Source organism: Bos javanicus, chromosome 2 (assembly GCF_032452875.1).
Source record: "Bos javanicus breed banteng chromosome 2, ARS-OSU_banteng_1.0, whole genome shotgun sequence".
NCBI lineage: Eukaryota > Metazoa > Chordata > Mammalia > Artiodactyla > Bovidae > Bos > Bos javanicus.
Window position 1 is genome coordinate 131,925,725 of NC_083869.1, and position 10,527 is coordinate 131,936,251.

The following is a 10,527-nucleotide window of genomic DNA, read 5'->3' on the forward strand; positions in this document are numbered from 1 at the left end:
AATGAGATAGGAATGTCGTTTTTATAGATAAGAAAACAGGCACGGAAGGGCTGTGAGGGTCCCAGGTCATATGCGGTGTCAGTTCAGTTCAGTCGCTCAGTCGTGTTCAACCATTTGCGACTCCATGGACTGCGGCACACCAGGCCTCCCTGTCCATCACCAACTCCCAGAGTTTACTCAAACTCATGTCCATTGAGTCGGTGATGCCATCCAACCATCTCATCTTCTGTTGTCCCCTTCTCCTCCCACCTTCAATCTTTCCCAGCATCAGGGTCTTTTCTAAGGAGTCAGTTCTTCGCATCAGGTGGCCAAAGTATTGGAGTTTCAGCTTCATCATCAGTCCTTCTAATGAATATTCAGGACTGATTTCCTTTAGGATGGACTTGCTTATTTCCTCAACTCCTCCCCATCTCTGTCCTGTGAAAGAACCTGGCATCTAAACCCTGACACAGTTATTTTGAGACATTAGCCTGCTTTCTTCTTGGTCATTTGGCTTTCTGAATAAAGTTGTATTCCTTGCCTCCTAGTCTCTCGGTCAGTCAGTCTTCGACAAGCAAACTGAGCTTGGATTCAGTAATATTCTCCTTACAGGCCCTGGAAAAGATATAAAATGTTTTTGTAGGTGCAGCTAAGTATGTATGGCATCACCAACTCAATGGACAGGAGTCTGAGCAAACTCCAGGAGATAGTGAAGGTCAGGGAAGTCAGGAGTGCTGCAGTCCATGGGGTTGCAAAGAGTCAGACACGACCTAGCGACTAAACAGTGAAGAGCCATACCTGTGTGTGACAGGTGAGCTTCAGGGCAAGGAGACATTTGTCTGGTGTGAGAACCACCTCAGCATTGCTTGGGTAGAAAGGCACAACCTAATCCATTTAATTTTGGGGCTCATTTGTGACCTTCAGCACAACCCTGGTTCTGTGCTGTAGAGTAGTAAGTAAAAATAGAAGTAAATAAGAATAAAAATAAGGCACTGCAAAAAGATCTATCTTTGAATTGGTGAGTTTAAACACACACACACACACACACACATATGTATAAAATGAGAAGCTGGTGATTTTACTCCTAAGTGTAGACCCATGGAAATGCAAACATAATCTCCCCAAGAATGTCCATAGCAGTGCTGTTCTACATAGTGCTGTTGTAGCCACGCGTTCCGGGAAACAGACTCACTCAAGACAGTGCAGATAGTGGAGTGCCGTTTATTACACCGGCGGGCCCAAGGCAGAGTCTCCTCTTAGCCAAGGACCCCAACCAGCCTTTGTGAAAACCTTTTATACCCTGTGTATAAGGTTCCTTGAAACTAGTCTGAACAAAGGAAAAAGATACTATCAAAGTTAACCCATGATTCATATGCCTTAAACCTAGGTAGTTAACAGTGGACCATTATTAATAGGCTTGTGGTCATTTCCCAATAAGCAAAGTAGAATGTATGATTCTATTTGGTTACACAGATAATTATAGTTTTCTTTTGGGCGATGGGGAGCCCCGGGGCTCTTCCTTCCAGGGGCCTGGCCTTCCAGTTGGTATATCATTTCCATAGATACTGGGCATATAGCTCAAAGTCCACAGTCTGCCCCAAGATGGAGTCCTGCTTTCAAGAGGGAGCCTGTTCTGTTTCCTCCTTCAGTATAAAACTGGAAACAACTCAAATGACCATCTACAGTAGACTGGATAAACTGTGGTATATTCAGCCAGAAGAGTGTCTACAAATATAGGCAACAACATATTATATATTTTATAAATACACTGATCAGTTTAAAAAAGCAAACATAAATAGCAATAAATAGGTACTTCTCTGACAGTCCAGTGGTTAAGAATCTGTGTTTCCAATGCAAGGGGTTTGATCCCTGGTTGGGGAACTAAGATTCCACATGCCATGGGCGGGCAGTCAAAAAAAAAAACAAGTGATAAATTCTATGTGATTCAATTTATATAAAGTTCAAAGGCAGACAAAATTAATCTACAGTGTTAGGGGCCAGGCTTTTGAGGTGCTGAGGACACGCTCTTTCCTGATTTAGGTATGTTCATTTGATGAAAATTCACCTAAATGTACACTTTGATTTGTTCAATTTTCTCTGTGTGGTGTTTTAGTAAACACTTTACATAAAGCTTCTTGATATAAGGAAAGCTTTTTTGAAAAATTCAGTTTATCTTGCCCCTCTCCGCTTTCCTCTCCCCACTGGTAACCACTAATTTGTTCTCTATTTATTATATCCACTAGTTTGTTTCCACCTGCAATGTGGGAGACATGGGTTCCATCCCTGGGTTGGGAAGATCCCCTGGAAAAGGGAAAGGCTACCCACTCCAGTATTCTGGCCTCAAGAATTCCGTGGACTATACCCATGGGGTTGCAAAGAGTTGGACACGACTGAGCGACTTTCACTTTCACTGCTGCTGCTGCCAAGTCGCTTCAGTTGTGTCTGACTCTGTGCGACCCCATAGACGGCAGCCCACCAGGCTCCCCTGTCCCTGGGATTCTCCAGGCAAGAACACTGGAGTGGGTTGCCATTTCCTTCTCCAATGCATGAAAGTGAAAAGTGAAAGTGAAGTCTCTCAGTCGTGTCCGACTCTTAGCGACCCCATGGACTGCAGCCCACCAGGCTCCTCCGCCCATGGGATTTTCCAGGCAACACTACTATTTGTTTTATTTTTTAGATTCCATATATAAGTGACATCATACAGTATTTGTCTTTCTTTGTCCTACTTATTTCACTTTAGCTTAATACCCTCCAAGTCCATCCATTGCTGTTGCAGATGGCAGAATTTTTTCTTTTTTATGGCAGAGTAATATATATATATGTATACACCACATATTCTTTATCCATTCATCTGTTGATGGACATGTAGGGGTAGGGGATTAAGAGGTACAAACCATTATGTATAAAATAAATGAGCAAAAGAGTATACTGTAAAACACAGGGGATATTGGCAATATTCTATAAGCATAGTATAAGCTTTAAAAATTGTGAATCACTATGTTGTACACCTCAACTTATAATATTATACATCAGCTAGTACTCTTGCCTGGAAAATCCCATGGACGGAGGAGCCTGGTGGGCTGCAGTCCATGGGGTCACTAGGAGTCGGACACGACTGAGCAACTTCACTTTCACTTTTCACTTTCATGCATTGGAGAAGGAAATGGCAACCCACTCCAGTGTTCTTGCCTGGAGAGTACCAGGGACGGGGGAGCCTGGTGGGCTGCCGTCTATGGGGTTGCACAGAGTTGGACATGACTGAAGTGACTTAGCAGCAGCAGCAGCAGCATACTGCAATAAAAATTTTAAATAGATGCAAAAAAAGAAAAGTTAGAAACAAAGTAAAAAAAGCATTTTGAACACATACAAAAAATTCAAACTAAGTCATGAAAAATGAACTTAGCATGAATAGTCTGATAAAACTCACAAGGTTTACTTAATTGTCTTTGCACTGAGTGGTTTCAAACAAACAAACACATTTTAATAGTGAGCTTTGTCCTATCGGAGACCTTGAGTTGAACCCAGCCAGCCCTTTCCTGAATGACAAGAGGAAGGGACTCTCCCCTGCTCAGGGCCAGCCAACACTGGGGATCATCTTCACTCTGATTGATCTGATGAGGGTGTGATGGAAGTCAGGACCCCAAGAGAGAGCATGCAAAAGGCTTCACGCCCCCTCCTTCCTTCTTATGTATGAAATTAAGTAAATAGCAGCTGTTGCTGGAGGGATCTTCAGTCCTCTGAAGAGTTCTAGCCCCAGGCTTGTCTGGCTGTGGGGTGGATCCCTGGCTAGAGACAGGTGGGCAGCTGCTTTGCCAGAACAGTATGGGTGTTCTGATCTCACCTATGGGGAGAAACAGCAGGGCCCATGTCATATGCAGTCATGTTTATTTGGGAGAGACATAAGTAGATAAACAGATACATTTCTTTCCAATTTATTTATGGAGGTGCATGGAAGTCAGATATTATCTTTAAGTTTTTGGCTGGTGGGCTGCCATCTCTGGGGTCGCACAGAGTCGGACACGACTGAAGCGACTTAGCAGCAGCAGCAGCAGCAGAGAGTTTTAAATTACAATTTTAAAGTGCTCCATTGAAACTGTCCTTTGGAGAAAGGTAATGGCACCCTACTCCAGTACTCTTGCTTGGAAAACCCCATGGACGGAGGAGCCTGTTAGGCTGCAATCCATGAGGTCGCTAAGAGTCGAACACGACTGAGTGACTTCACTTTCACTTTTCACTTTCATGCACTGGAGAAGGAAATGGCAGCCCACTCCAGTGTTCTTGCCTGGAGAATCCCAGGGACGGGGGAGCCTGGTGGGCTGCCGTCTATGGGGTCGCACAGCGTCGGACACGACTGAAGTGACTTAGCATAGCATAGCATAGCAAGAAAGAGAAGGTTGGAGAAACTTCACCCATGGAAACTTAGTTGGGTCAAAGACCTCCTTTAAAGTTTAAGTCTGCCCATCTGATGTGTGTTCTTGTCATTACAGCTCTTCTCTTTAATGTTTACTGAAAAGGAGCGAGAGGTTCCTGAGATGTTTAATATTTTAACTAAAAGGATTTTCTTTACTCCACTAGGAATGTAACCTTTTACCATGAGGCTTGTGATGACTATGCAGCCTGTAATGCGTATTCACTAAGGAGACATTGTGTTGGTGTTTTTGAGTTAAAGAGGGTGGTTGTTATCAGCCTCCGGATTTGTTCCCCTAAGCCGAAAACAAACTTGCCAGACTTGTGATGCTTAAGTTACCCACCTGCAGAAATGGAAACTCCAGGCTGATGTTAATTAACCCTCCATTGTAGACTGTGAAGTTTCTTGCCCAACAGAGAGCACCAGATGGGTTCACGTCTCCTTCTGTAGAAAATTTAAGTTGCTTGTGACAGGTCTAAACCAAGCACATCATGAAGTTCAGTTCTTCAGCAGGCCTAATTACAGAAAGGGCAAACGGGGATTTCTACACAGAGAAGCTGCCTTCAGGGTTCACGGGGTTCTGTGTTCTCCCTTCTCAGGGCAGAGATACAGCCTTATTGTTCGGGGCACAGGGGCTGTCTTTTGTAGGGATCATGGCCCTGGTTTCCTGTCTCAGGGGACTCATCCTAAGGTTCTTGCATAACATATTCTGTCTCTTTAGTGGTATCCCACACAGGTGACATCGAGGAATTGGCATGTGGTTTTCTGCGATGGTATCTGTTTATACTGCAGATTTAATACTCTGAGAGTCTCATTCATTCAGAGCATATTTATTAAACATCAAAGGCTGGCTTTGATATGCTCCGCCATGAGAATTAGAGGGGAATGGAGGGGGTTGCTGGAGAGGCCACAAGACTCTTTTCTGGTATATACTCTGCTCTGTGGGCACCGCGTGTGTTCATTGTACCCTTTTCCCTCCAGGCAGCAAGACCTCATAGTTTTGATAAAGTGCATAATATTCCTAAGAAGCATCATTTAACCTCTCCCCAAAGGACATGGCTGGGGCGGGGGGATGTGTAGTGGGGAGAAGAAAGGCTGACGCTAATGTGAAAATGGAAAAAGACTAGACTTGCAAAAAGAGAACCGTTGAGGGCTATTTGACCTTCCCTTGTGGACGATGTCCTTTGGCACCATTTCAATGCTCTTTGTCTCCTCCGGCAGGAGACAGACACGTTTTCCCAGGGCAGCCACATCCTTTTCCACAGACCATCTCAGAAGTGCTATCTGTGAATTGCCAGCGGAGGTGGAAGGAGTGTTTGCTTAAACTGTTGACAGAGCAAAGCTGCTACCGGATCAAAATCCAGCTGCTTGGAACTCCTGGGCTGCAGTCTTTGGAGGTTAAAATCAGACAACTGTGGGCAGAGAATGAGATTTCACCTGAAAGAAGTGATTTTGTTTCGCCTGGGCAAGATGGAGGCGAGTGTGATATGATGGATCGTGGAGGTGTGGTGCTGTTGAGACATTCAGACAGTCTGTGGCTTATTCATTCCAATAAATTTGCTGCCCTGCAGTGGTTATTCAAAATACAAATATGGCTATGTCACCTGCTGCTTAAGATCCTTCACAGGCTCTTTGACTTTGTCCATTGGTCTCAGGATAAAGCCTAAGCGCCTTAGTCTGGCAGAGAGTGTTCTCCGCTCTTCGGCTCCAGGCTCTTCCTTGCAGTCCCTCTTCCCTGCCCTTAGTGGGTCCAGCAATATCAGGAATGTTAAACAGCTCACCCCCGCCGCCAACAGAATTAACTACCGCAGCTGCTCTCTAATACACCACGTTATTGCTAAATGAACCTCCGCTCTGCAAGCTTCTTCTTTTTTTTTTTTTCAAATTAAAAAGTCTTTTAAGGACTTCCATGGTGGTGCAGTGCAGAAGAATCCGCCCGCCATTGCAGGGAACATGGGTTCAATCCCTGGTTTGGGATGATTCCACATGCCGCAGAGTGACTAACCCCGTGACCACGACTTCTGAGCCCGTGCTCTAGGGCCCACAAGTCACAACTGCTGAAGCCCAAGTGCCCAGAGCCTATGCTCTGGAACAAGAAAAGCCCCCGCCCTGAGAAGCCCGAGCACCGCAACTAGAAAGCGACCCCCGTTTGCCTCAACTAGAGAAAGCCTGAGCAAAGCAACGAAGACTCAGCACAGCCAAAATTAAAGTAAATAAATACATAAAATTTAAGTTTTTTAATTAAAAGTAATATGCACGTATGATTTGAAAAAGACTACCAGTATATAGAGATACACTCATCATGAAAAGCAAACAATCTGCTGTTCCAACTCCCCGTAAGCCCAGAGGCATGCTATTTTCCCCGTATGGCTATTTCTTCTGTCTTCCTTCAGATCTCTAACATCTCCTGACTTGACAGACTGAGCTATTTAAGGCACAAAGCTGATCATTTCACACACATACACATACACGCACACCCCCCACACCCATCTGAAACTGAGAGCTGCCCTTTGGAACAAGGTCAACTTCTTAACAGGGTGAACCAGGCCCTCCTGCTGCCCTACTATGCTTTTCTGGTTTCTTTTCTTTGTCCACGAGCATTTTCAATTTTTACACCTTTAAAAAAAATGATTTTATTTATTTGTTTTTGGCTCTGCTGGGTCTTTGCTTATGTGAGTGCTCTCCAGTTGCGGTACTTGGGCTTCTCATGGTGGGAGCTCCTCTGATTACGGACCCCGGGCTCCAGGATACAGTCTTCTGGAGTGCGGTTCCTGGACTCCAGAGCACAGGCTCGATAGTTGTGACACACAGACTTAGTTGCTCCGCTGTGTATGGGATCTTACCTGACTCTATCAAACCTGTATCCTGCATTGGCAGGCGGATCCTTTACCACTGAGCCACCAGTTCAGCTCAGTCATGTCCGACTCTTTGCGACCCCATGAACTGCAGCATGCCAGGCCTCCCTGTCCATCACCAACTCCCGGAGTCCACCCAAACCCATGTCTGTTGAGTCAGTGATGCCATCCAACCATCTCATCCTCTGTTGTCCCCTTCTCCTCCTGCCCTCAATCTTTCCCAGCATCAGGGTCTTTTCAGATGAGTCAGCTCTTCTCATCAGGTGGGCAAAGTATTGGAGTTTCAGCTTCAACATCAGTCCCTCCAATGAACACCCAGGACTGATCTCCTTTAGGATGAACTGGTTGGATCTCCTTGAAGTCCAAGGGACTCTCAGGAGTCTTCTCCAACACCACAGTTCAAAAGCATCAATTCTTCTGTCCTCAGCTTTCTTTATAGTCCAATTCTCACATCCATACATGACCACTGGAAAACCATAGCCTTGACCAGACGGACCTTTGTTGACAAAGTCATGTCTCTGGTTTTCAACATGCTATCTAGGTTGGTCATAACTTTCCTTCCAAGGAGCAAGCATCTTTTAAATTCATAGCTGCAATCACCATCTGCAGTGATTTTGGAGCCCCAAAAAATAAACTCAGCCACTGATTCCACTGCTTCCCCATCTATTTGCCATGAAGTGATGGGACTGGATACCATGATCTTAGTTTTCTGAATGTTGAGCTTTAAGCCAACTTTTTCACTCTCCTTTTTCATTTTCATCAAGAGGCTCTTTAGTTCCTCTTCACTTTCTGCCATAAGGGTGGTTTCATCTGCATATCTGAGGTTATTGATATTTCTCCCAGCAATCTTGATTCCAGCTTGTGCTTCTTCCAGCCCAGCGTTTCTCATGATGTATTCTGCATATAAGTTAAATAAGCAGAGCGACAATATACAGCCTTGACGTACTCCTTTTCTTATTTGGAACCAGTCTGTTGTTCCATGTCCAATTCTAACTGTTGCTTCCTGACCTGCATATAGGTTTCTCCAGAGGCAGATCAGGTGGTCTGGTATTCCCATCTCTTTCAGAATTTTCCACAGTTTATTGTGATCCACACAGTCAAAGGCTTTGGCATAGTCAATAAAGCAGAAATAGATGTTTTTCTGGAACTCTCTTGCTTTTTCCATGATCCAGCGGATGTTGGAAATTTGATCTCTGGTTCCTCTGCCTTTTCTAAAACCAGCTTGAACATCTGGAGGTTCACGGTTTATGTATTGCTGAAGTCTGGCTTGGAGAATTTTGAGCATTACTTTACTAGCATGTGAGATGAGTGCAATTGTGCAGTAGTTTGAGCATTCTTTGGCATTGCCTTTCTTTGGGATTGGAATGAAAACTGACCTTTTCCAGTCCTGTGGCCACTGCTGAGTTTTCCAAATTTGCTGGCATATTGAGTGCAGCACTTTCACAGCATCATCTTTTAGGATTTGGAATAGCTCCACTGGAATTCCATCACCTCCACTAGCTTTGTTCATAGTGATGCTTCCTAAGGCCCACTTGACTTCACATTCCAGGATGTCTGGCTCTAGGTGAGTGATCACACCATCATGATTATCTGGGTCATGAAGATCTTTTTTGTACAGTTCTTCTGTGTATTCTTGCCACCTCTTCTTAATATCTTCTGCTTCTTTTAGATCCCTACCATTTCTGTCCTTTATCGAGCCCATCTTTGCATGAAATGTTCCCTTGGTAACTCTAATTTTCTTGAAGGGGATCTCTAGTCTTTCCCCTTCTATTGTTTTCCTCTACTTTTCTGCACTGATCACTGAGGAAGGCTTTCTTATTTCTCCTTGCTATTCTTTGGAACTCTGCATTCAAACGGGTATATCTTTCCTTTTCTCCTTTGCTTTTCGCTTCCCTTCTTTTCACAGTTATTTGTAAGGCCTCCTCAGACAGCCATTTTGCGTTTTTGCATTTATTTTTCTTGGGGATGGTCTTGATTCCTATGTCCTGTACAATGTCACGAACCTCCGTCCATAGTTCATCAGGCACTCTGTCTATCAAATCTAGTCCCTTAAATCTATTTCTGACTTCCACTGTATAGTCATAAGGGATTTGATTCAGGTCATATCTGAATGGTCTAGTGGTTTTCTCCACTTTGTTCAATTTCAGTCTGAATTTGGCAATAAGGAGTTTTATGATCTGAGCCACAGTCAGCTCCCGGTCTTGTTCTTGATGACTGTATAGAGAGAGTTTCTCCATCTTTGGCTGCCAAGAATGTAATCAATCTGATTTCGGTGTCGACCATCTGGTGATGTCCATCTGTAGAGTCTAAGCTCCGATTTTTACATCTTTAGAGTGACACCCACCCCACACCAGTATCCATGTCTTTGTGGAATCCCCTCCCCTTGACTATGGGCTGGACTTCAGGGACATCTTCTAAGGAATAGAATTTGGCAAAGTGACGGGATATTACTTTTGCAATCAGGCTAGCAAAACACTCTGGCTTCTCTCTGGCTCCCCCTCATGCTTCTCCTGAGGGAAGCCAGTTGCTGTGTTGTGAATTGCCCAGTAGAGCGGCTCATGTTTTAAGGAACTGAACAGTAACAGCAACAGCCTGTAGGAGTCCTGCCAACAGCACACATGTGAGCTTTGAAGTTGATCCTTCCCCAGTCGAACCTTCAGATGAGCCTGCAGCCCCAGTGATGCCTTAACTGCAGTCTTGTATGAGACTTTGAGATGACCCAGCTCATCCCAGACTCCTGACATGCAGGAACTGTGTGATAATAAATTTCTGTTGTCCCAAGCTGCTAAATTTTGGCATAATTTGTTACACAGTCATAGGTAGCTAGCACAATCATTACGTCTTTTTTTTTTTTTTTTTTCTGTTTAGTCATAGAGCTTTTAATTTGTCCTCCCTTAACTTCCCCTTCCCATACCCCTCAACAACTATTAACAGGCTAGGCATTCCTTCCAAGTATTTTCTGTGTTCACATAATTCAATAAAAATATTATATCTGTGTGAGACTTACTGGACTTCCCAGTTAGTGTTAGTGGTGAAGAACCCGCCTGCCGATGCAGGGGATGTAAGAGATGTGGGTTTGCTCCCTGGGTCAGGAAGTTCCTCTGGAGGAGGGCACAGCAACCTACCTTCGTGCCTGGAGAATCCCATGGACAGTGGAGCCTGGCGGGCTGCAGTTAGCATGCGCTCACGTATGTGAGACTGATTAGGCCATCCATTATTTATTCTTGAACAGCATTTTCTGGCTTCATTTCAGACACAGGCACCCAAAGTACCCCTGGCACCTGT